The sequence below is a fragment of the Dipodomys merriami genome, unplaced genomic scaffold (genome assembly GCF_024711535.1).
Source record: "Dipodomys merriami isolate MVZ:Mamm:240054 unplaced genomic scaffold, mDipMer1.0.p SCAF_7, whole genome shotgun sequence".
Lineage (NCBI taxonomy): Eukaryota > Metazoa > Chordata > Mammalia > Rodentia > Heteromyidae > Dipodomys > Dipodomys merriami.
In genome coordinates, this window is record NW_027206290.1 from 68,337,295 (window position 1) to 68,359,427 (window position 22,133).

At 51.2% G+C, this 22,133-nt stretch overlaps 1 protein-coding gene across 3 annotated transcripts in view; it reads right to left on the minus strand.

Annotated features, from left to right (window-relative positions):
- Snph (syntaphilin) overlaps positions 1-21,585 on the minus strand; it is a 38,194-nt gene extending 16,609 nt beyond the window's left edge. The window contains exons 1-2 of one of the 3 annotated variants that reach the window (XM_070006928.1): positions 21,484-21,585; positions 21,198-21,312 (exon numbers count right to left, since the gene is read on the minus strand). The gene's annotated coding sequence lies outside the window, so the exon portion shown is untranslated. Of the gene's footprint in view, positions 1-3,983; positions 4,886-21,197; positions 21,313-21,483 lie in introns of those variants that run through there. The other 2 variants (XM_070006929.1, XM_070006927.1) reach the window with 2 other exon arrangements.
- Positions 21,586-22,133: the final 548 nt, after the last annotated feature.

The window sequence follows — 22,133 nt, forward strand, 5'->3', positions numbered from 1 at the left end:
TTTACCAACATGAGCTGTGCCTCCAACCTCCCTCAGCCCCCGCCCCTCTTTTTTTTTTTTTAAACTTTACTTATTTTTCATGATAGGACCCCTTTTGGGGGAGGGGAGTCTGGACCAGCCTTGGACTGTAATCCTCCTGTTGGCACCTCCCACACAGCTGGGATTACAGGTGTGTGCACCATCACATCTGGCCACAATTATTCCTTAAGAGTTCAGGGCTGACGGCCTGGCTCCATGGTAGAGTGCTCAACCTAGCATGAACAAAGCCTTGGATTCCAGCCCCAGCACTACAATTTAAGGGGGGGGGGGGAAGTGGAGTACAGGTTTAAAAAAAACCTATGTAATATACACTTTGCATAATGCAGTAGGACTTCCTATCTGCTAGGATGGCCATGAAAAGCCAACAGTCCAGAAGGGCATGGAGAAGCTGGGATGCTCATGTGTTGCTGGGGCTGAGGTGAAACAGTGAAGCTGCCATGGGGGAAGAGCCAGGAGGTGCCTTGAATGGGATGCCTGAGCCAGCCGCAATTCCCTACTCAGTCTGCCCCCTAAACGTTAGGGTCAGGCATTCAAGCAAGAGCCAAGCAGGATGGATTGGAGCAGCACCTTCCCAACGGCCATCATTCCACCCATCACCACAGGAATGAGTGAACACAGTGCAGGATCTCTATGCCCTGCGAGACTCAACCAGAGAAAGGGAGGAGGCACTGGCACAGAAGACAGCATGGAGGAACCTGACACCAAAGACCATACCATGTGCAACTCCATTTGCCGAAAATACCCAGCCCAGGTGACTCTGCAGAGAGGGCAGAGTGTCTGCCAAGGGGGAGGGGAAGAGGGTCAAGGGGCTAGGGGAGGATTTCCTTTTTGGGGGATGAGGGACCCGCATTAGTTCTGGTCACACATTTTGTGAACATACAACCCCCTGAGTGGTCCAGTCTAAAGGGAGCGAATTTTAAGACATGTGAATTCTATCTCAATTAGAATACTTCAAATCTACAGAATACATAGTGTAAAAGAACCATTGTACCAAGGTGGTCCAGAAAGGAGTAAGGAATGGCCCAGACTGGCTCAGCGGGTGGCAGCAGGCAAGAAGAGTCGGAACTCGCCCTCTGCCTGAGTCTAGGATAGGCCTAGATGCCTCTGGGGTCTCCTGGCCCTATGTTAGACTAGAGGCGGCAGCTAACAGTGGCTGCCCCTGTCCAGATTCCCTGCAGAGGAAGCCAGGTAGTGACTACCCTATGTGATCAATGACCCTGAAGTTGTTGGGCTAGAAGAGTAACAAAGGGGGCATCTCGGGTGCCAGACTGAGGCGGCCCATGTTGCTCCTGTAACACAAAGGCCACATAATTCCCTGGCCCTGTTATAGGAACAATGTCCACCTTTCCTGCCAGCCCCAAAGCACAGAGTGGGGATCAGGGGGCCGGGTCCCCGAATCCTGGGCCCCTCCTGTTTCCACGAAGCAGGGTTGTAGAGATAGGAGGCCAGCACAGTGCAAAGCCAGCTCACACAGAATTCCTCCGGCGTCTCTGTCCTCACCACACCAAGTCAGTCTGTTCCCATTCTCTGGGAGTCAGTGTCATAGGCAAAGGAGAACCTCCAATCAGAGCACAATTGCCACACACCCCTGGCAGCCAGGATGATGTGTATGTAAGGGTCTCCACTGAGACTCCCTGTAGCTCCCAGCCTTGTTCGGGGCCTCTCTGGTGACTCTGGCCCTGTGATCTAAGTCTCAGCTACCCTACATGTTCAGTGGGAACCACATCCCTGCCCTGCCGGGCTTTGTGGGAGCCTACCAAGATGATACATGGAGAGAATAGTTCTTGGGAAATTAGAGGCCTCATCACTTCTTGCTCTTTTTTATTTTTTGGTGCTGGTCCTGGGGCTTGAAGTCAGGGCATTGTGCACGAGTCCTTGAGCTTTTGTGTTCAAGACTAACACTCTACCACTTGAACTACAGCTCTACTTCTGGTTTGGGGGGTAGTTTATTAGAAACAAGAGTCATTCCGATTTTTCTTCCTGGGCTGGCTTTGAACCGAATTCCTCAGATCTTAGCACCTGAGTAGCTAGAATTATAGATGTGAGCCACCAGCACCTACTTTACTTCTTGCCTTTTGGACTCTTGTGCTCTTGCTTAGCTTTCTTTTGCTCATGGCTAACATTCTACCACTTGAGCCACAGCTCCACTTCTGGCTTTTGTTGTTATTGTTGTTGTTCATGGGGCTTGATCTCTGGGCTTGGGCGCTGTGCTTGTGTTCTTCGGCATGATACCACTTGAGCCACAGCGCCACTTCCAGTTTTCTAGTGGTTTATTGGAGATAAGAATCTCACAGACTTTCCTGCCCGGGATGGCTTTGAACCATGATCCTCAGATCACAGCCTCCTGAGTAGCTAGGATTACAGGCGTGAGTCATGGGCCCCCAACTTTCTCCCTCAAGGAGTTGAAGTAGGCTCCGGACAGCCACCTCTGCCAGGCCAGGGCTGCTCTAGGGCAATGGCTGCAGGCCTCTTGCATGGGTAATTGCTGCAGAAGGTCCTTCTCTCCATCTTCCCAGCTGCTCCAGGACGGCCCCTCTGTAGACACCAGGGAGAGGTGTGGGGCAGAGGGGCCGTAGTGCCAGCCCCAGCTTGGCCGCCTGGCAAGTGGCTGCCGGCAGATGGAGGCCCCTCAGTAGCCCTGGCCACGGCATATGTTTCCCTGGGCTTCCTGACTGATAGAGCTGTCAAGCCTAGCCGCTCTCACCATCTCTCCTCCTGCGGCCCCAGCTCTGATGTCATCTGAAGGGGAAGATTGTGGCATTTCGAGACCCGTGAAGTCTCTCTTTTCTAGCAGAGCTTTGCCTTGGTTCTTTGGGAATCCCTGAGTCAATTCACCCACTTATCCCACTGTTTAGCCCAAGTATCAACAGAAGCTAGGATGGAAAGGATCTTGGTAGAACTGGCAACGCTGTCATTTTATATGGAGAAACTAAAACCCGGGATCACATGAGAGCATGTTTGTATAGAGCCTCTAGTGGCAAGCCTTCTACTCTAAAGCCTCGACCTCTCACCTTCAATGAAATTCAAAGATCAACAAGAGCAAAGCATGGCTTTTCAAGTAAAGAAGTCTTCAGATGACAAGCAGGTGACACCAAAGCCCAGGGAAGAGGGGTGACTTCAGCCTGACCACCACGTGCAAACACAGTGGCGATGATGGGGTTCAGATCTGATGTGGGGCTTCCTAGCTGCAAAGAGAAATTATGCTCAGTCTTGTTCTCATGGTTTAGGGGAGAGCAGGCAGCAGATTCGTTCTTTGAAAGACATGAAGATACCCCTTCAAATGAACGTTGAAACATTTTGTGTGGGATTGATTGCTGCAGAAGCTCACCCCTTGGGAATCTCAAAGGAGTGCAGTAGGACAGAGGCTAGTGTCCCACAAGCTCTCACATAAGTATGTGCCGTGCTTTCTTCATAGAAGAGAAAAGGACTCATGAACATGTAGAGATGCCATCAGATCCGCAGGGACCACAGTCCCTTTCCACAGAGACAGAATTCTCCCAACCTGAGTGCCTTCCAAACAGATACCATCAGTAACACATACTCTCTCTCTCCCTCTCTCTCATATCTAGTATTTCCATGACAGTCTAGTCCAACTGTCACATTTTTCTAGGCAGAAACTGAGAGCTTGCCAAAGGCCACAACCTGAGCGACCGCGTCAGGGGACAGGAGCCAGAGGGCTGAGCCAAGCTCATTCTGATCCCACCAGCAGCTCCTGGCAACCACTTCTGTTGGAAGCCGAGTCTCATCTGTCTCTCTTCCTGCAGCTCCTGGGGCTGAGCGCCGAGCCCAGCGATGGGGGCCCAGCTCAGCCCACGTCACACCGCTCATCTCCCCTCTCAGTGCAGTGTTTCCTGCAGCTGCCGGCGGTCCTGCTGTGCTCAGCAGCTGGTCCCTGTCCAGCTGATTTCCAATGGCATGTCCCACGTCATGCTGGATTCTCTCACCTTCGGCAGGGTCTCGTGTGGCTCACACTTGCTGCAGAGGGGTGGGTGATCAAAATCATCCTCTCTTGCGAAGTCTACACTCCCTGGAGATGCTGTCTTGCTTTAATTGAGTAAAGGTGAACATTAAAATTTATACATTTTTTTTTTTTTTTGCTGGTGGTCCTGAGGGCTTGAACTCAACAATCCCTGATTTCTTTTGCTCAAGGCTCTAACCACTTGAGCTACAGCTCAACGTCTAGCTTTATTTCTTGGCAGCAACGGGGGGTGGGGGGGTGTCCTTTATTGGAGATAAGAGCCTCATGGCCTTTCCTCTCTGAGTAGGCTTCAAACTGTGATTGTCAGATCTCAGCCTCCTGAGTAGCTAGGATTACAGGTGTGAGCCACCAGTGCCCAACAACAACAACAAAAAATGCTTTCGGAGGTCCACTTCAAGGATAAAGCCTTTGTCTTGGAATGAGTTTCATCCCTTCTCTGTGAGGTCCACTGATCAAACAGAAGAAGCCATGGTTAAGGAATCAAGGATGCCAGCATTGGCACTTCAGCTTCTACTAGCCACCAGCCACCATCTCCGTAACGGTGGAACTCTGCTTTACGCCTCTAAGACTCCATTTCCTTATCTGTAAAATGGCAGGTTTGTGCTCGAGGAGGGCGATGCATAGCGTGGTGACTGCTGAGTGCTTTCTCTAGGGTGGGAAGGGCAGTGCGGGCGTGTCACTCCCCTATAGGACAGTTCTCATTTTCACTATAATTTGTAGTTTATCTTTATCCTAGTCCAAAAATCTTAACCTGAGATATTGTAATAGTTTGTATTTGTTCCTGACAGCTGAGCATTTTTGTTAACCTTCTGAGTTTCTACTGGCAAAAATAAGAAAAGGAGGAAGGAAGGAAGGAAGAGAGGGAGGAAGGGAGGGAGGGAAAGGAAGAAAGGGAGGGAGGGAGGGAGGGAAAGGAGGGAAGGAAGGGAAAGGAAGGAAGGGAGGGAGGGAAAGGAAGAAAGGGAGGGAGGGAGGGAAAGGAGGGAAGGAAGGGAAAGGAAGGAAGGGAGGGAGGGAAAGGAAGAAAGGGAGGGAGGGAGGGAGGGAAAGGAAGAAAGGGAGGGAGGGAGGGAGGGAAAGGAGGGAAGGAAGGGAAAGGAAGAAAGGAAGGAAGGAAGGGAAAAGAAGGAAGGAAGGAAGGAAGGAAGGAAGGAAGGAAGGAAGGAAGGAAGGAAGGAAGGAAGGAAGGAAGGAAGGGAGGGAGGGAGGGAGGGAGGGAGGGAGGGAGGGAGGGAGGGAGGGAGGGAGTACGAACTAATGTCTACCAAATAACACAAATTTGGGATATTGTCACTTGAGTCTACCACCTCAAAAGGAACATGTACAAAACACAACCGTTTGGTCTTCAGAAAGAAGGAAGTTCCTGTGGCTTTATTTCAGTGGATAGCAATGCCAGCATTCCAGGCAGCTGGGGTGCCACCCTAACCCGCATGGAGAACTTTATGGCTTGCTCTCTGCATACAGAACTTCCAGTACCTCACTCTGCTCCAAGCCCTCCCCACTTCCTGGATGCAATACTCTCCTAACAGCTCCCCTCTCTCCCCAGTAATCACATCACGAAGCCCCTCTGCTCAAACCCTCTGCCAGAAGCCAAGCCGCTACTTTGGCTGGAGTACCTGAACATCCTTCTTCCCCTGCCCTTATCTCTCTGACCTCAGCTACTCCTCTCCCTGCAACTCTGCTCTGGCTACCCTACCTTCTCACACATTTTCACCTCAGGGCCTTTGCACAAGCTTATTCTTCTACCTGAACGTGCTGCTCCCAGACAGATCCCTGCCCAGTGTATTCACTTCCCACGTTAGGCCTTTGGTCTAGTTTATTTTCTCAGGGAATCACCTCTGACCTCCCTCCTAATTTAAGAAAACAAGTCCTCACTGACAGCTTGCTCATATTTTCTCCCACATTTCATTTTTCTCTATAGCCCATACCAACGTGTATCATATGGACACTATTTATTTATTATCTTTAGCACATAAGCTCCAGGAAGGCAAGGAAGTGCACCCATTTTGATACTTATTTAGCCCACAGTCCACTGGCTTTTACCACTCGCAGAATGAATCAGTGGACCTGCATGCATGCAAGAATCTGGGTTAATGCTGCTCCCCAGGTAAGTATGGGCTTTGCGTCAAATCCACGAGGGGCAGGAAAGGCTTGGTGGTGATTTGGTTCTATGATTATAGTCCTTGCTACACAGGGTCCTATTTAGTGGGCTAGTTTGTCCTGCCAGGTTGTGAGTGGGCACCCTCAGGGCTTAGGGGAGCCTGGAGCACAACACACTCATGCACTGGGCCCTAGAGAAAGAAGGAGAGCTGCCCCTTACTCAGTACCCAGCAGGGGCCAGGGACCATCCTCTGCACATCTATCCTCTCCCCTCTCACCCCTCCCACACGCCAGGGCACACCAGAAATGCTTTGTCTACTGTGTCTTCTTGGTTTGAGATAGGTCTTGTGACATAGCCCAGGATGGCCTTGAACCCTTGATCCTCAGCCTCTGAAGGAGACTGGAATGACACGCCTGGGTCACCACACCCAGTGAGAGCTCAGAACTGACGCTAGCACCCCTCCAGCCCTCAGAGAGACGGAAGACACGCAACTGCAGTCGGCCATTACTTTTCTCGGATCTGTGAAGGAACCTATTTGCTAGAACTTATTTTTAATCCCAAATCACTACTCGTGCCTCCTCCACAGCGGTTTGCAGACATGCACACAGGACAAAGGTTTCCAGGGTCCAGGGTGCAGGTTCTGGGAGAAGGCACCCTTCTTATTTCAGCCCCTGTACTCTAAGTCGGCGTCTGGATGGAGGTCACGCATCGCCACGCTTTCTACCTTTTGGGTGGTGATGTCATTTTATAACAGGTCCACAGATGACTGCTGACATGCTGCCTCGGGTTCCTGAACGGGAAGGCTCTGAAGGGCTGGGGAGATCAGGGTAGGGCACTGGCCCAGCACCCATGAAGCCCTGAGTTCAACTCCAGTACTATAAGCCTTAAAAGGGATGTCGACAAGGATGTCAGGGCCTCTGGAAATATGAATTCCTGCCTCCCAAATGTCCAGGTCCTCCTTTTCTCTTCATGACAGACCCTATTTTTGTCCAGGGGTGACAGTGTACGTACACTCTCTCTCTCTCTCTCTCTCTCTCTCTCTCTCTCTCTCTCTCTCTCTCTCTCTCTCTCTCTCTCTCCCCTCCTCCATGTCTACAGGTGCAGCGGCAGCTCAGGCCTAGGCGTTGCGAGCAGCAACACTTTGGTCTTGAGAACCTGGCCAGTGGCCTGTTTACTTGCAAGGACTACAAGAGAGGCAGGCACCATGGCTTCGGGGACTTGGACTTCTCCTAGGAGTCTGGAACACAGCAGCATTCAGAGGCAAAGCTTCGCAGACACCTGCTGAACAAAGCCAGGCAGCTGCCGGGGACCTTGGCATTCCAGACCCCTGTGAAGTCACTCCTGCCAACACCTGGGGGAGGGGCTCTGGGAGTCACGCCCTCCCTCATGAGAAAGCCTGGCGCAGCAGAGAGGGCTCAGCACCTGGAGGCAAGAGACAGCTCTGCCATCAAGTCACACACCCAAGTCTAAGGACACACACCTGCTGACCTCTGCGTACCTCAGATTTTTCTTTTCTTTTTTTTGGACAGTCATGGGGCTTGAACTCAGGGCTTGGGTGCTGTTCCTGACATTTTTTTTAATTTATTTTTTTGCCCAAGGCTAGTGCTCTATCACTTTGAACCACAGCGCCACTTGTGGTTTTCTGGTGGTTAATTGAACATAAGAGTCTCATGGACTTATTTGCCCAGGCTGTCTTCAAACTACAATCCTCAGATCTCTGTCTGCTGAGCAGCTAGGATTACAGGTGTGATCCACTGGCACCCGGCAGTTTCCCCCATCTTTTAACTCCAGTGGGCATTCTCCCACCCCTCAGAGCCTCCCACCCACTGTGGTACCACCTTAAAGACCAGGAGGAGTAGGGGGGGTGGTGGCAGAAGTGTTGTCCAGCACTAAAAGGCATGGGGTGGGGGGTCGGGGGCAGACAGAGCAGGCTCTCACTCTCTGGAGATCAGCATTCTGTGTGGGTTCTGGAAACTTCCACGGGCAAAGGGAGGGTTCTGAAAGATGTGTACTAAGATCTTCCAGGTGCCTTCACAGCTGGGAGTGGCACTGAACACAGAAGCAGGAGGCCAATCTTTCTCTCAGGCTGTTTTTCTTAGTGTTTTTCACACAAAAGATGAAACTCCTTCCAGGCCTTGCAGGACGATCCATACACCGGGAGGAAATATTTGTGAAATATGTATTTGACAAAGAACCCACACTTCAAATGGATAAAGAAGAACTCAGTAAGACCATTAACGTAATCTTTTGATTGGTAAAATATATGAACAGAGCTTAATCAAGTAAGTGGATGCCAAATAAGCCCACAAAATAACACACAGCCTTATTATACCCTAGAAGTTGCGCATTACTGCCATGCACCTATTTCAATGGCTAAGGTGGTCAGGTGTTTGTGGCTCCACCTATAATCCTAGCTACTCAGAAGGCCGAGATCTGGAGGACTGTGGTTTAAAGCCAGCCTGGGCAGAGAAACCCTAATTAAGCAGCAAAAATGCCAGATTAGAGGTGTGGCTCCAGTAGTAGAATAAGAAATCCAAACAAGTTATAAAGTCCTGAGTTCAAACCCTAGTACTGGCAAAAAAAAAAAAGAGGCTAAAATTAAAGACAGACTATTTTAAATGTTGACAAAGGATATGGAAGAATCAGAACTCTCATGCACTACTGATGAGAATATAAAATGGCACAAACACTTGGAAGTCTCTCAGAAAGTTAAATATATATTTGCTAAATAATATGGCCATTCTATTCCCAGGTCTTTATACAAAAAAGCTAGAATACTATTATGTTCCTTGACAGATTTACACACAAATGTTCAGATGAGCTTATTGTTTTGTTTGTTTGCCAGTCTTGGGGCTTGAACTCTCGGCCTGGACACTGTCTCTGAGCTCCTTTTGCTCAAGGCTAGCATTCTTCCACTTGAGCCACAGCGCCACTTCTGGCTTTTGCTGTGATTAATTAGGGATAACAGTCTTACAGACTTTCCTGTCCAAGCTGGCTTTGAACTGTGATCTTCAGATCTCAGCCTCCTAAGTAGCTAGGATTATAGGTGTGAACCACTGGCTCCCTGCACAAGCTGTTGTTTTTAATTTTTTGTCACTTGTGGGGCTTGAACTCAGAAACTTGGTGCTATCCCTGAGCTTCTTTGTGCACAAGGCTAGTACTCTACCACTTAGCCACAGTACCACTTCCAGTTTTTGAGTGGTTAATTTGAGATGATGGAGACTTTTCTGTCCCGGCTGGCTTCAAACCATGATCCTCAGATCTCAGCCTCCTAAGTAGCTAGGCTTATAGGCATGAGCCACTGGCATCTGACTTCTAGCTTTTTTTCCCAGAAAGTCCTGGGGCTTGAACTCAGGGCCTCAGCACTGTCCCTGAGCTTCTTTTGCTCAGGGCTAGCACTCTGCCACTTGAGCCACAGTGGCACTTCTGACTTTTTCTGTTTATGTGGGACTGAGGAATCAAACCCAGGACTTCATGCATGCTAGGCAAGCACTCTACCACTAAGCCATACTACCAGTCCACAAGCTTGTTTTTGTAGTAGCAAAAAAAGGAAACAAAACAAGAACCAATGTCCACCAATGGATGAAAGGATAAACAACAGTCTATCCATACAATGGAGTATTACTCAGCAATAAAGCAGAACTAACTATGGTACATAAGACATGATTCTCAAAATGCTTATGCTGAATGAAAGAAGACAGGCCTTCCAAATGCATAGTGCATGATTCCTTTGATAGAAACTTCCAAAATGCAAAGCAATCTTTAGAGATAGAAAGCAGCTAGTTGCTCCCTGGAGAGGAATGGAAAAACAGCTTGAGTGAAAGGAACTAATTAGGGCAAAAGGAAGCACTTGGGGATGATGGACATGCTCATTATCTCAACCATGGTCATGGCTTCATGAGGATATATGTTTGTCAAACTGACCAGAACTATACTTTAAATATATACAGCTACCCAGGTGCTGGTGGCTCACACCTGCCATCCTAGCTACTCAGGCAACAGAGATCTGACAATCTGAGGTTCGAAGCCAGCCAGGCCAAAAAAAGTCAGAAGCAGAGCTGTGACTCAAGTGGTAAAGTGCCAGACTTGAGTGAAAAGGCTTAGGGACAGTGTTCAGACCCTGAATTCAAATCCTAGTACCAACAGGCATGTATACATGTATACACACACACACACACACACACACACACACACACACACACACACACACACACACACACACACACACACACACACACACACACACACACACACACACACACACACACGCACACCCAGTAAGAACCTGCCACGTGACCTCTAGGCTGAGGATCTTTGCATGCCAGCCCTGTGTTGGCCACTGGGCTGCAGAGGTAAATCCACCACCTTCCTTGCTCTAGGAACTGTTTAGCTCGCACACTTTCCACACTCAAGGCAGGGTCTGTGCCTGCTCCTCCTTCCTCTTTGGCCTTCATTGCATTGCCAGACTCACCACCTCCTGGGAGAAAGTCTTCACTGAGCTCACGATGCCAGCAGAACTCTGCCTTTTATCTGTACTAAACAGACAGTCAGGCCGAACCCCAACTGATTTCTAATAATTAACTAATTGGCGCAGAGTCAAGTCTTCACAGAAGCATGGAAATTCGGGGCAGGAAAGAACTTGCGGCCTTCAGGGCTCCACATCCACATGACTGAAGCACCATTTGTCTGAGTGACCTTCCTGTCCTGAAGGTACCAGAGCCTGTAGACTCCTCCAAGGAGGAGGAAGCTGAGGTCTTTGGAAAATTCGGACTTCATAAGGTTCCTTCTAACTATGGATGGAAAGAGACTGGGATTCATTAAGCTCCTACCAGAAGGGGAACACTGTGCTTGGGGCTTGAACACATATGGGTGCGCTAATACTATTTAATTCTGTGTAGGCTTTGCTCTTTGGGACTAGGATTAATTATGATGCCCATTTGTGTGTGTGTGTGTGTGTGTGTGTACGCGCGCGCGCGCGCGCGCGCACATGCGCACACATGTACGCACATGATTACTGAGGCCTGGTGCTCTTGCTCAGCTTCTTGGATCACAGCTGTCACTCTAACCCCTTCAGCTACACCTCCACTTCCAGTTTCTTGCTGGTTGTTTGGAGGTAAAGGTCTTGTGGCTTTGTCTATTTAGGCTGTTTTTGAGCCTTGATGCACAGATCTCTCAGCCTCCTGAGTTGCTGGGATTACAGGTGTCAGCCACCAGCACCTGGCATGATGCCCGGTTTCTACTAAAAAGGCAAGGGAGAGTCAGAGAAATGCAATGACTTCCCATGATCACGAAGCCAGTCCACAGTAGGAGGCAAGGGAGCAGTCCGGGCTTCTGTCTCATGTATGCCCTCTGCTGTCGACCAATCGGGGCAGGACAAGAGCCAGCACGGCCTTGTCTTGGGTCCTGGTCTTTCTCACCTGGATGGCTGACCTTGGGGCTGCCTTACTAAGACTCATCTCCTGGCTGTCCTAAGGAACTCTGAGGCCTAATCTCTCTCAGGTTCAGAGTCCCATGGAGAAGCCAGAGGGATCCCATCTTCAATAGCAGAGCTTAGCTAATGGTGAAGGGCTTGGGCTCTGGGGGGAAGAGCTAGGGGAGTCATAAGAGGATCTCTGAGCCAGGTGCCAGTATCTCACACCTATAATCCTCGCCACTCAGGAGGCTGAGATCTGAGGACTGCATTTCAAAGCCAGCCTCGGCAGGAAAGTTTGTGAGACTCTTATTTCCAATTAACCACCATAAAGCTGGAAGTAGAGCTGTGGCTCAAGTGGTAGAGCACTATCCTTGAGCATAAAAGCTCAAGTCCTGAGTTCAAGTGTCAGGGCCTGCATTAAAAAAAAGTGGGGGGATCTCTGAAGAGCATCTGACCTGGGCCTTGGGATGGATCTTAATTTTGGTTGCAGCATTAGTAGCGGGGAGAACATTTCAAAGGCAGAATGGAGCTAGTCAAAGTCCTCGTGAGCAAAGGCAGCCTTTATATTCAATGTACATTATGCAATAATTGAATTATGTAACTTGAGGGTGAAGATGGGAGGGGAAAAGTGGGGGAGAACAATAGAAGGGTGACACTGATCAAGACACATTGTACTCATGACCCAACATGGAATTGTAATCTCTGTACAACTACCTCATCATAAAATAACTTTAAAAATTCATTGTAGAAAGGAATAGTACAGAGGGAAGTCACTGACCAGGGGAAGATTGCCCGTGGCATGACTTAGGGACTTTGCTGGCATATCAAGCATCAAGATGCTGGGTGCCAGTGGCTCACGCCTGTAATCCTAGCTACTCAGGAGGCTGATATCTGAGGATCACAGTTCAAAGCCAGCCCAGACAGAAAAGTTAACTGTGAGACTCTTATGTCCAATTAATCACTAAAAATTCAGAAATGGGCCTGTGGCTCAAAGTGGTAGAGTGCGAGCCTTGAGCAAAAGAACTCAGGGACAGCACTAGGCCCTGAGTCTGAGCCCCACAAACAACAAAACAAGCAAACAAACAAAGCATCAAGATGTCCTTTTCTACCTCTCAGCTGACTGCTCAGGCCCAGGGTTTACTCTAAGAGCCCAACTAAGTGCTGAGGAGGGAGCAATGGACAGGCACATGCCTCCTCTGAAAACAGGATGAGGGCAAGAAAAAGGAGAGAACAAAGGGACAGATTGAGGGATGAGCAAAGTATTCTCTCCCAATATTCTTGAGGCCTGTAAGGACCCCCAACCCCAGGCTTGCATGGAGGGCAGCTCCATGGTTAACCTGGATAAACATCAGGACTCAGACAGGTGTAGAAGCCTCGGAAGCCCTTGGAGAGAGAGCGGCAGGAGGAAGCAGTTTTGAGGACACAACTTTCACATAGAGGCTCCCCACAGATCATCCCATCTCCTCCCAGGCAGGAACAATCGATCCCTCTCTAAAAGATGAAAAAATGGCCCAGGGGGACAAACACATTGTGTCTGAAAGTCTCAGGCTAACCAAGTGGTAGAGCTGGGAAGGAGCCAGGCCTGACTCTGAAGCCAGTGCTCATCCAGAACTCTGGAGCTCCCAGGAGACCTAGGGGGCACTTCAAGGGTTGGAGCCAAGGCCCCTCCCTGCTGGCCTGGTCTCTTCTCCCCCAAAAGTGAGAGATGGTCTCTGTCACACAGCTTTGCCTCACTGCACAGGTGAGGTTTAACAGGCTCCCTCCTCCCCGCCCCCCACACTTAAGCTAAATGTCCAAAGTGCCACTTTGGAAAGGGAGGGAGGAGGGGAGTGGGTGCTAGAATGAAGGCAGGAGGGGGAGGACAGGAAGCAAGATGGGGAGAGAGCTCAGACTGGTCTCCCTATGAGGTTCTGGGGGAAAACCCCAGATTTACTGTGTCTCCATTGCCCCGGGGAGCTGAGAGCTGCCCCTCTTCCGGGGGCAGTTGACCTGTGACCCAGCCAGACAGTGTGCTGCTGGGGACCTACTCACTTCTGGTCCTCTTCTACCTTCCCCCAGCCCAACCCTGCCAGCTCTTCAGCTCCTGCTCTAGATCCTGCTTCTCCTCCAGGAAGCCTTCCTGATACCCCACCCTAAAGCACCATTACTTTGACCAGCCCTGGACTAGAATTCCAATCCTGTGTCATTGGCAAGAGGAGAGGTCAGCTGTGGTCACTCTGCCTCATTGTAAGAATTGTTTTAGGATTTCCCAGGCCTCAGTGTGGAGCCCGGGGATGAGCCAGCTCTCAAAGTATGATGTCTTGTTGTTAGAAGGTTGTTACTAAGAACACACTCCCTTGCCACAATCTGCCCCCCTTCCAATACTGGTCTGAGATCTGCCATCCTGGGGTGACATCTCCACCCCAGGTGAGCGCTGGCTACAGGGTGGGAAGCCATGTCCAGTGCTGGGTTGGAGTCCTGACCCAGCCAACTGGGTGGAGATGTCACTTTGGGTTAAGTTCTTCTTTCCAGTACTCCTAGTTTTTCCACCTGCAAAACTCCTTCCCTCACCCCGTAGCACTGTGTCTTACCTATCCTTTGTAGTCAACAAATGGTAGAATTAGTTGTTGTTGTTGTTGTTGTTTTTTATCTCAAGAATCATGTATCTCGAGGCAGATCCATTCAGAGGAAAGAAACACAGCTTTGATGCCCGACAGACCAGCATCTAGGAATCAAATGATTTCTCATCTCCCAACTTCCGTGTCCTCACTTAGTGGTGTTTGTTTTTAGTGCTGAGGATCGAATCCAGGGCCTTACATGTAAAAGCGTGTGCTCCATGAGTGAGCTCCACCCTCAGTCCTGAGTTGCTTTGCTGCTGCTCTTGTCCTCTGACCCATCTGTAGTCTGCCTTTCTTCAGGGTCTGCTTAATTTCCAAGCCAACAATGACAGGGTCACTTTAGGATAAGGCTGGCACAGCACTGAGAGCAGAGCCCATCTCCACATCTGCCCTCTGCAACAGGTGTTCGGCTGGCTAGCACCTACCACTCAGAAGCACACGGTTGAATGACATCATTGTTAATACACCATATATTATATACTTATATACCATCCACAATCCATCTATCCATCTTCCTTCCAGCTAGGCTAGAAAGAACCCCTGAAGGGAGGCAGCCCAGCTCACTGCCTGCAGATGGCTAGACACTCAGTATATTCTAGGGGAAAGAATGAATGCAAACATTTCTTAGCATTTTCTGCCATGGCCTGAAATATCCCCTTACCACCTTGGGTGCTGTGTGTGTGTGTGTGTGTGATGAGTATTTGATCAGCTGGAGCCACAGGAATGTAAACTCCCATCAGTGGCTTGAATCTGAAGCCCAGAGGCCCAGAAGCATGTCGGTGGGGTTCCTCCTGCCAATTAGGAGCTCTCTGCAATCCTTCTCTAGAATGCTCTAGGCACCCTCTGCAACCAGAGTCCAACCTCTGCTCTGTACAGCCACGTGGCAAAGCTGCATGTAGACAGATGGCTGTTGGCCAGAACATGGCTCCACCCAAGCAAAAGGCAGCTAGCTGTGTGTCGCTGCAAGGCCTAGCTTCTACAAATAGGACCTGCCCCTCCCTAGCACAGGGCCTCCAGGTGTCTCTCCTCACACTGCTGCGCCAGGTTTCACAGGCCATGTGCCAAGAGCCCTCTTCTGAGGCTGCCCACCAAGCTTCCAGAGGCACGATGGTACGGAGGCCTGGTTAGTGCCAGTACAGAGGTGTCTGGGCACCCTTGTCCCCAGATAGTTGTGACAGTACTGCCAAAAACGAAGGGACACCATTAAAGGCCTCTGATTTGGGAGGGCAGCGGCAAACCATTGCAGGCTGCCAGGGTAAGACTAAATTCTCAGCCTGGCAGACTAGGCTTGTTCCAGCTTCCCTGCCATGTCTCCCTCCTCTTTCTCTGCCCTCCTCTGTGAACCACCTGACCACTTCTGAGCACTCTGTGCCCCTCGGAGGTCACCGGTGGATGGCCTTTCCCAGGTGTGGTTTGAAAACGTTGCTTTGGTTGGCTTCATTTTAAATTAAGGGATGTCCTAGCAATGATCCTGACTTCTCTCTTCCAGATCAGCCGATGTGAGAGCTCTGGGCCCACATCCCTTGTGAGAATGGCAGAGCAGGGCAGCAGCTGTCCAGTGAGCATTTGCGGATCACTAGGATCCCCAAAGAGCCTGTCTGGTCTGCTTGGTCTTTGTAGACAAGTACAGTTGAGGCCCCTGATTTAGGTGTTTTTCTAGGACTATAGACCTCCTAAAAATCTTGGGAGATAGGAAGCATTTTCCCATTTTACAGATGAGAAACAGAGGCCCTGAGAGTAAAAAGAAGTAGGCAAAGATTCAGACCCAGGCCATCAGTCTCTACAGCCAGCACAAGGATACCACACACTTGGGAAAATGAGTAAAATGTGAACAAGAAAGTGAGGAACTTTCTCTGTTGCAATGCTGGAGAGAGAACCATGGTCTCATGCACACAGACAAGTGCTGTTCCCCCGAGCTACATCCCCAGCCTGTAGCTTTTGTTTTTTTGTTTTTCAAAAGCAAATTATAGTTAGGTATGGTGATGCGCATCTGTAATCCCAGCTACTCAGGAGGTAGAGATGGGAAGATACAAATTTGAGGCCAGCTCAACAAAGTGAATACAAGATTCTATCTGGAAAAAGAAAAGGAAAAGAAAAGCAGAAGGAATGAGGAACTCAAGTGGCAGAAGGTGAGTTCCAGGACCTGAGTTCAATCCCAAGCACCGTAAAAACGAGAAAGAACAAAGAGCAGACTGTATACAATTTGAAGTGGTTCCTTTTGTCCTAACACGACAGCTTTTTTTTGTTTGTTTTTAATTTAGAAGTTAGAGGTATTCAAAGGCTCTGTCTCCTACTATGTGGTAGTAAACAGAACTCAAGATGCCATTTGAAATGACCTTATCTAGGGAAATGGAAAACTGGCCAACTCAGGCTAGATTCCGAAACGTACGATCTCTGTGAATCAAGTCCAGAACTGCTATCCTTCCTGCTCTGTGCAGCAGAAGGCTGCTTCTCCTGCTCCTGCTTCAAAGCACACTGCAGTCCATCTATCTGTATTTCCATCATCCTGTCTTTGAAGAGGTAGCTTTTGAGTCAAGTCATTCCCAAGCCCTCCCTCTCCAGCAAATCCACAGAGCTTTGTTTCTGTTTGTTCCGTGTATCTCATTCTTTCTCAAGTTACAGTTATCTGTACCTTGTCTACCCTTACACTCCCCCTGAAGTAGCTAGAGAGAAGAAAGTGTTGCTGGATGGCTAGCGTGTCAGATTTTGAAGAGCCCTTATAGATGCCCATTTAGCAGGTCTGGAAGGCTAAGGCCCTCACCCCAGGCTACCCAGTGTGTCCATGACAGAGCCAGAGTGAGGAACAAGTCTCCTGACTCCTCATTGCTGGCTCTTTCCACAGCACCCGGCTGCATCCCAGACTCCTGTTTTTTGTTTGGCTCAGCACCTCTATTCAGAGGACAGTGCTGGGCATGTGACAAACACTTCAAAAATGCCCAGCCATTAAAGATGCAAAGCAGTCTGGGAACACAGGCTTCTTCCTCTGCCAGGGACCTCAGTTCAAACCCGCATCAAACCTCTACTTGGTGCCAGCTGTCCAGCAGATAAGAAAAGGTCCACAGGCCATAGTGGCCTAGCTCCAGCGATATCCCAAGTGGTACAGACATGCAACTCCCCCAGACAGCATGGTGGTCCCAAACCTGCCGACTAGTCTTGGGTAAATGTCCCCACCTCTCCAGGCTGAGCTGCAACTCTAATAGATGGAATGTTCGGGATCCAGAAGGAGAAACCCCCAAGCCTACTGGATGGTTATAGACACCAGATAGGCTTTCCAACCAGAAATTTCAAAGTCTTACTTCTAGAAGTCTGAAGGACAGAAGCTTTTGGTCTAACTGGGACGAATGGATAGTTCAATTGAAACTGCCACAGAGTGGGAATGAATGGTCCTTCCTACTGTCTGGCCATCTTCTGAGCTGTTAGGAACTAGAACCAATAGGTCTCTAGCACTGTTTGTAAACGTCAAGCTGTGTAGAATCCTGTTGTAAGCATTACTATTATTTCCAGCAATCAGCACAAGAAATAAGATGACAATGGCATTCTACTCCCATAGCCATGGTGTCAGATCCATCAGGAGGACAGACCATCTCCCACCTTCTTTCTGCTCCCATGTACCCTTGGATCACTATGCCACACAACTCCTAGACATCTTTTCAAAACCTACATGTTTGGGTATCTTTCTCCTTCTGTTAGATGTGAAAATTAGGGATCATTTCTTACTCTCTCCACATCCTGTACTCTTGGCCCAGGGTATGGAATGTTATTGGCTAGGAAACAATGAATTCTGAGCCATGTTCATCAAGACCAGAAATCCCTTACACCCCAGTATTGGCGTAAGGTCACAACTGAGGCCTTTCAGATCAAAATGTCACATAAAATCCAATAGAGGGATGGAGCCACTGGCTCACCCCAGGTTACCTAGTCAATGGAAGGGCTCAGATGAGAAGCAATGCCCCGACTTCCAATCCAATGTGCCTCCAGCTATACATCCCCTAAGATCTAGAATACATTAGCTGTAAAACCCCGGACAAAATTCTTGGCCTGCCTGCTCTGGCTTCTTTACTTGTAAAATGACTTGAAAAGTACGTGATTGAGAACACACAAAGCAGCAAGCACATAGGAAGCACTCAAAAGCTGTCTGTCATGACTGTCATTTGGACCCAGCCATTCTCTTGGGTAAAGAAGCACCCATTTCCCCATCAGCCAAGCAGAGATCCTGGTGAAAACCCTGCAGTTCTGACTCACACACTCTTCAGCTCAACCATGCCAGTCCTCTGCAGCAGTCACTTTGGGAAAATGCTGGCTCTCTCATCTTGAATCCTTCATTCCCTTACTAGCTTGAAAACCCGGTGTCAGGGCACAAGGGCACACATACTGCTCACGACTGCCTGGTTTGTGTGGGCAGTCGGTGGAACCTTTAGAAGCGCATGCGCTTCCTAAGCTGGAGAGGCCCCCTGCTCCATCACTTCCAGCTGTGCAGGCCTGAGCTCATCCCTTTCACTCTCTGTGTCTCCTTATTTTCAAATAGGTATCGTTTGTTATGAGGACAGAGAATGGTCCAGGATTCCATAAATGATCCAAAGAGTAATAAAGGGTTGCCCACCTTTCTTTTAAAACATCTATTTGACAAAATTCCAGAACCAGAAGGGGCCTTAGGGATTAACTCGTCCCCAATCCCCTCCGTATAAAAATAGGACATGGAAGCTGGGCCTGATTGACCCAAGGTCATACAAGGAGGCTGGGGTGCAAGAGGGCCTGGGATCTAGGTCTCCTGACTTTTCTACCGCCTGTCTAATTTGGCTCACTTGATTCTTCTGACCTTCTCCCTTCCTGCTCATGCAGCAATGGCTGCAACTACTCCTCAAATCCTCATCCCTTCACAGTCTCATCTTACATCAGCCAGCACCATCTGGACCCCTGCTTGCCAACAAGCACCCCCTTCCCCCAGGCACATCTGGTTCTTCTGGCCCTCGTCAGGAAGCTTAGAGGAGCTGGAAAAATACTCTCCAACCACTGGCAATGGCCAGAGTAATGGTACGAGTGACAGTAGCAGTTGTGATGATCAACACCTGTGCAGTACCCTATATTTCGCAGACCTCTCACCTGCTGCAGAAATGCATTGTACTTTCTCCCCAACCTGGTTGGTTAGAGATTACCACCTCTCCTACTATATTCAATTCAACACTTACTAAGCACTTACTTTGTCCCTAGTCATGAGGCAGAGACTAGAGACACAGAGGAGCCGCCTGGGCCTCTGCTGAGAGGCGCTCACAGTCTAATGGGGATCTAGGACAGAGCAGGGGACATGATGATTCCTTTGGCCTATATGATACAGCAGCAAAATGTTCCTCCCCACCCTGTGGGCAGCCTTTATCTTGCTTCAAAAGGCAGAAGGTATCTGTGGAACAAACTAGAACCAAAAAAGCTGGTCGGTAGGTTGAAAATGACAGCAGGAAGGAAGATGAATAGGAAATACGGGCACCCAAAACTTAACTCCCTTGTCTCAGGGGCAGTGGAGCGAGGGGCTCCAGGGAGGACAAGACAGCTGTAGTGGGATTGATGTAAAATTTCCAAGACTTGGTCCCTTCTTCCCTGGCAGCACACAAGATGTGGATGCCTCTGTGCCCTTGGAGACGCCACAGGGAGGGGAGTGGGGCTGCAAACCCAGGGCTGGGCTCTACATGATGGTCCTTGAGACCATCATTTTCTAAAATGATGTCACAGCCAATGTTTGCAGCTCCTGGGTGCTGCCTCCGCCTGGTGGCTCAACACAGTCCAGCGTTTGTTATTCTCTGGCAGGGACACCTTCCACAGAGGTGTGGAAGAGACTGGCAGGGTAAGGGAGGACTAAAAGCAGCCTCTTCCCCTAGTCAGTCAGTCTGTCTGTCTCTGTCTCTCTAAGTATTGAGTCTCTGAGAGCTTACTAGGTGCCAGGCACAGGCACTATTTCAGGAGCTTCCTCACGTATCTCATTTAACCCTCATGACAACCCTCTGAGGCAGAGCCCCCTCCCCAGGTTTACAGCTGGAGAAGTCAAAGCTTGAGAGCGAGGAGTAATGCCACAGCTCTGGAACGCCACGGCAGGACCGACAGGTGCTTCCAGTTCCATGAGGCCAAGGTCAATGTTTTCTCTTGAGAAGTCCAGAGTTGACAGAGATCAACCAAGGAAACCCCCAATCACTCCATGGTCCTCAACCTAAGTTGTTTTAGGAGAGGGGCTCCCCCCACAACATGTCAGTGCAGCCCAAGTGGCACTCTATAATCCTACAATTCCTGCCTTTAATAAATCAGCAGGCAGACACCTACGTCCAAAGAACTGTAAGATGGCTACTGTGACCAACTAGCTAGTTAAGGGCCTTAAAGTTAAATCTCCGACACCCTCCTCGTAGAGACCATCTTTTTTTTTTCTTCTGTGAAGCTCCTACTTCCCAACCCACACCACCAGATGGGCAGAGAAGGCCACGGAGGGAGGCGGCATGTGATGAGGCCTCTCCTCAGTCTGCAGGGCTGAGGCGGGGAATATGGGCTTCCGGGGCCAGCAGGTGTTGCAAGCCAGCCTGGTTCTCTGCTGGGGAGGGGGTCCCCGCGGAAGCTCCAGGGAGGCAGATGTCCTACTCCAGAGGAATGGGTGTTGCCCCCCCCCCCCGCCCTTCCCGGATCTACTGCAGGGAGGGCTCTGGTGCATCCCAGAGGGGAAGATGGGAAGGAAACAGTCATTGGCACTTGACCTTGGGGTGGGTGTGGGTGTTCAAAACAGACACGGGACGCTTCGGTGTCTGCCCAAGGCCAGAAGAGGGTCGGGAGGAGTGGGGAGTTGCTGGAGACCACCCCCTCCCCAACCGCCCACCTCGGGCGTCTGGCCTGCATCCCGCAGCATCCCGCGGGTGAATCTCGCGGCTGCGCGGGGTGGGGGCGGGGGTGCTGTGGCGGATGCAGGGGAGTGAAGGGTGGGGGACGTGAGTCACGATCGATTCCCCCTTCGGCTGGTCCCCCCTGAGGTTCTGGCGCAGCGCGCGTCCGCCAGGCCCCCCCCCCCCCCCGCCCCATCCCGCTCGGCCGCGGCCTCCTCACCTGGGTCCACTCGCCCACCGCAGCCCCGCCGGCTCGCACGACTCCGGCCCGGCTTGGCGCAGCGCCTCTGCAGTCGCCGCCGCAGCCGCAGCCGCCCGGCCCCGCGCTCAGCAACCTGCGGCGGTGGGGAAGGAAGGAGAGACCGACGCGGGCGGGTGAGCGCGGGCGCGGGGCCGCGGTCCGCAACTCCGCGTCCCCCGCCGCCCCCGCCGCCCCTTCCCGCGCGGACGCTCCGGGGCGCGGCGGGGCGGCGGGCCCGCGGGTCCCCCGGGGGCCCTGGCATCACCTGCGAAGGCGTCCATGGCGCTGGCTGCCCTGGCCCCGGACGGCCGCCGCGCCGCGCCGAGCCCCTCGCTGCAGGCGGCTGGCCGCGAGCTGGCCGGGCGCTCGCCGGGGCGGGGGCTGCCGGGAGGGAGGAGGGAGGGGCGGGGAGGTGGATGCCGACGACCAGCCAGTCGGCGGCCGCCGGCAGCTGCGTAAGCCGCCGGGCCTCACTTTCCTTCTTAAAGAGATAGTTGATCGCCCTCGGGAGGGCGCTGCTGCGGGGACTCCGGGGCGGGGCGGGGGGCGCCCTGGCCCGCCGACACCCCCGGCCCCGGGCCAGGCCCTGCCGCTCCGGGGGTCCCGAATGTGGGACGGCTCGCACAGACACGTACGCCCCCCTCCCCAAAGCAGGTCTGCACCGCAGGGGCGCCCCGGGCGGGCGGGCCGCGCCTGAGCCCCGACGCCGCCGGCGCGGGAATTACTAAGACGACAGGACCAACACACTTTGCCGTGGCGAGCTGAGGTGTCTGCTCGTGACGCCCCTCCCCACGCCCGCCCCCTCCGTCTCCCGGCTGCTAGGCTGAGGGAACCCGGAGCCACGCTCCGCTTCCAGCTCTGGTTCAGGAGGTCAAGCTTCAGGGACTGGGTTCTTCCCTGACCCACGTGCGGAAG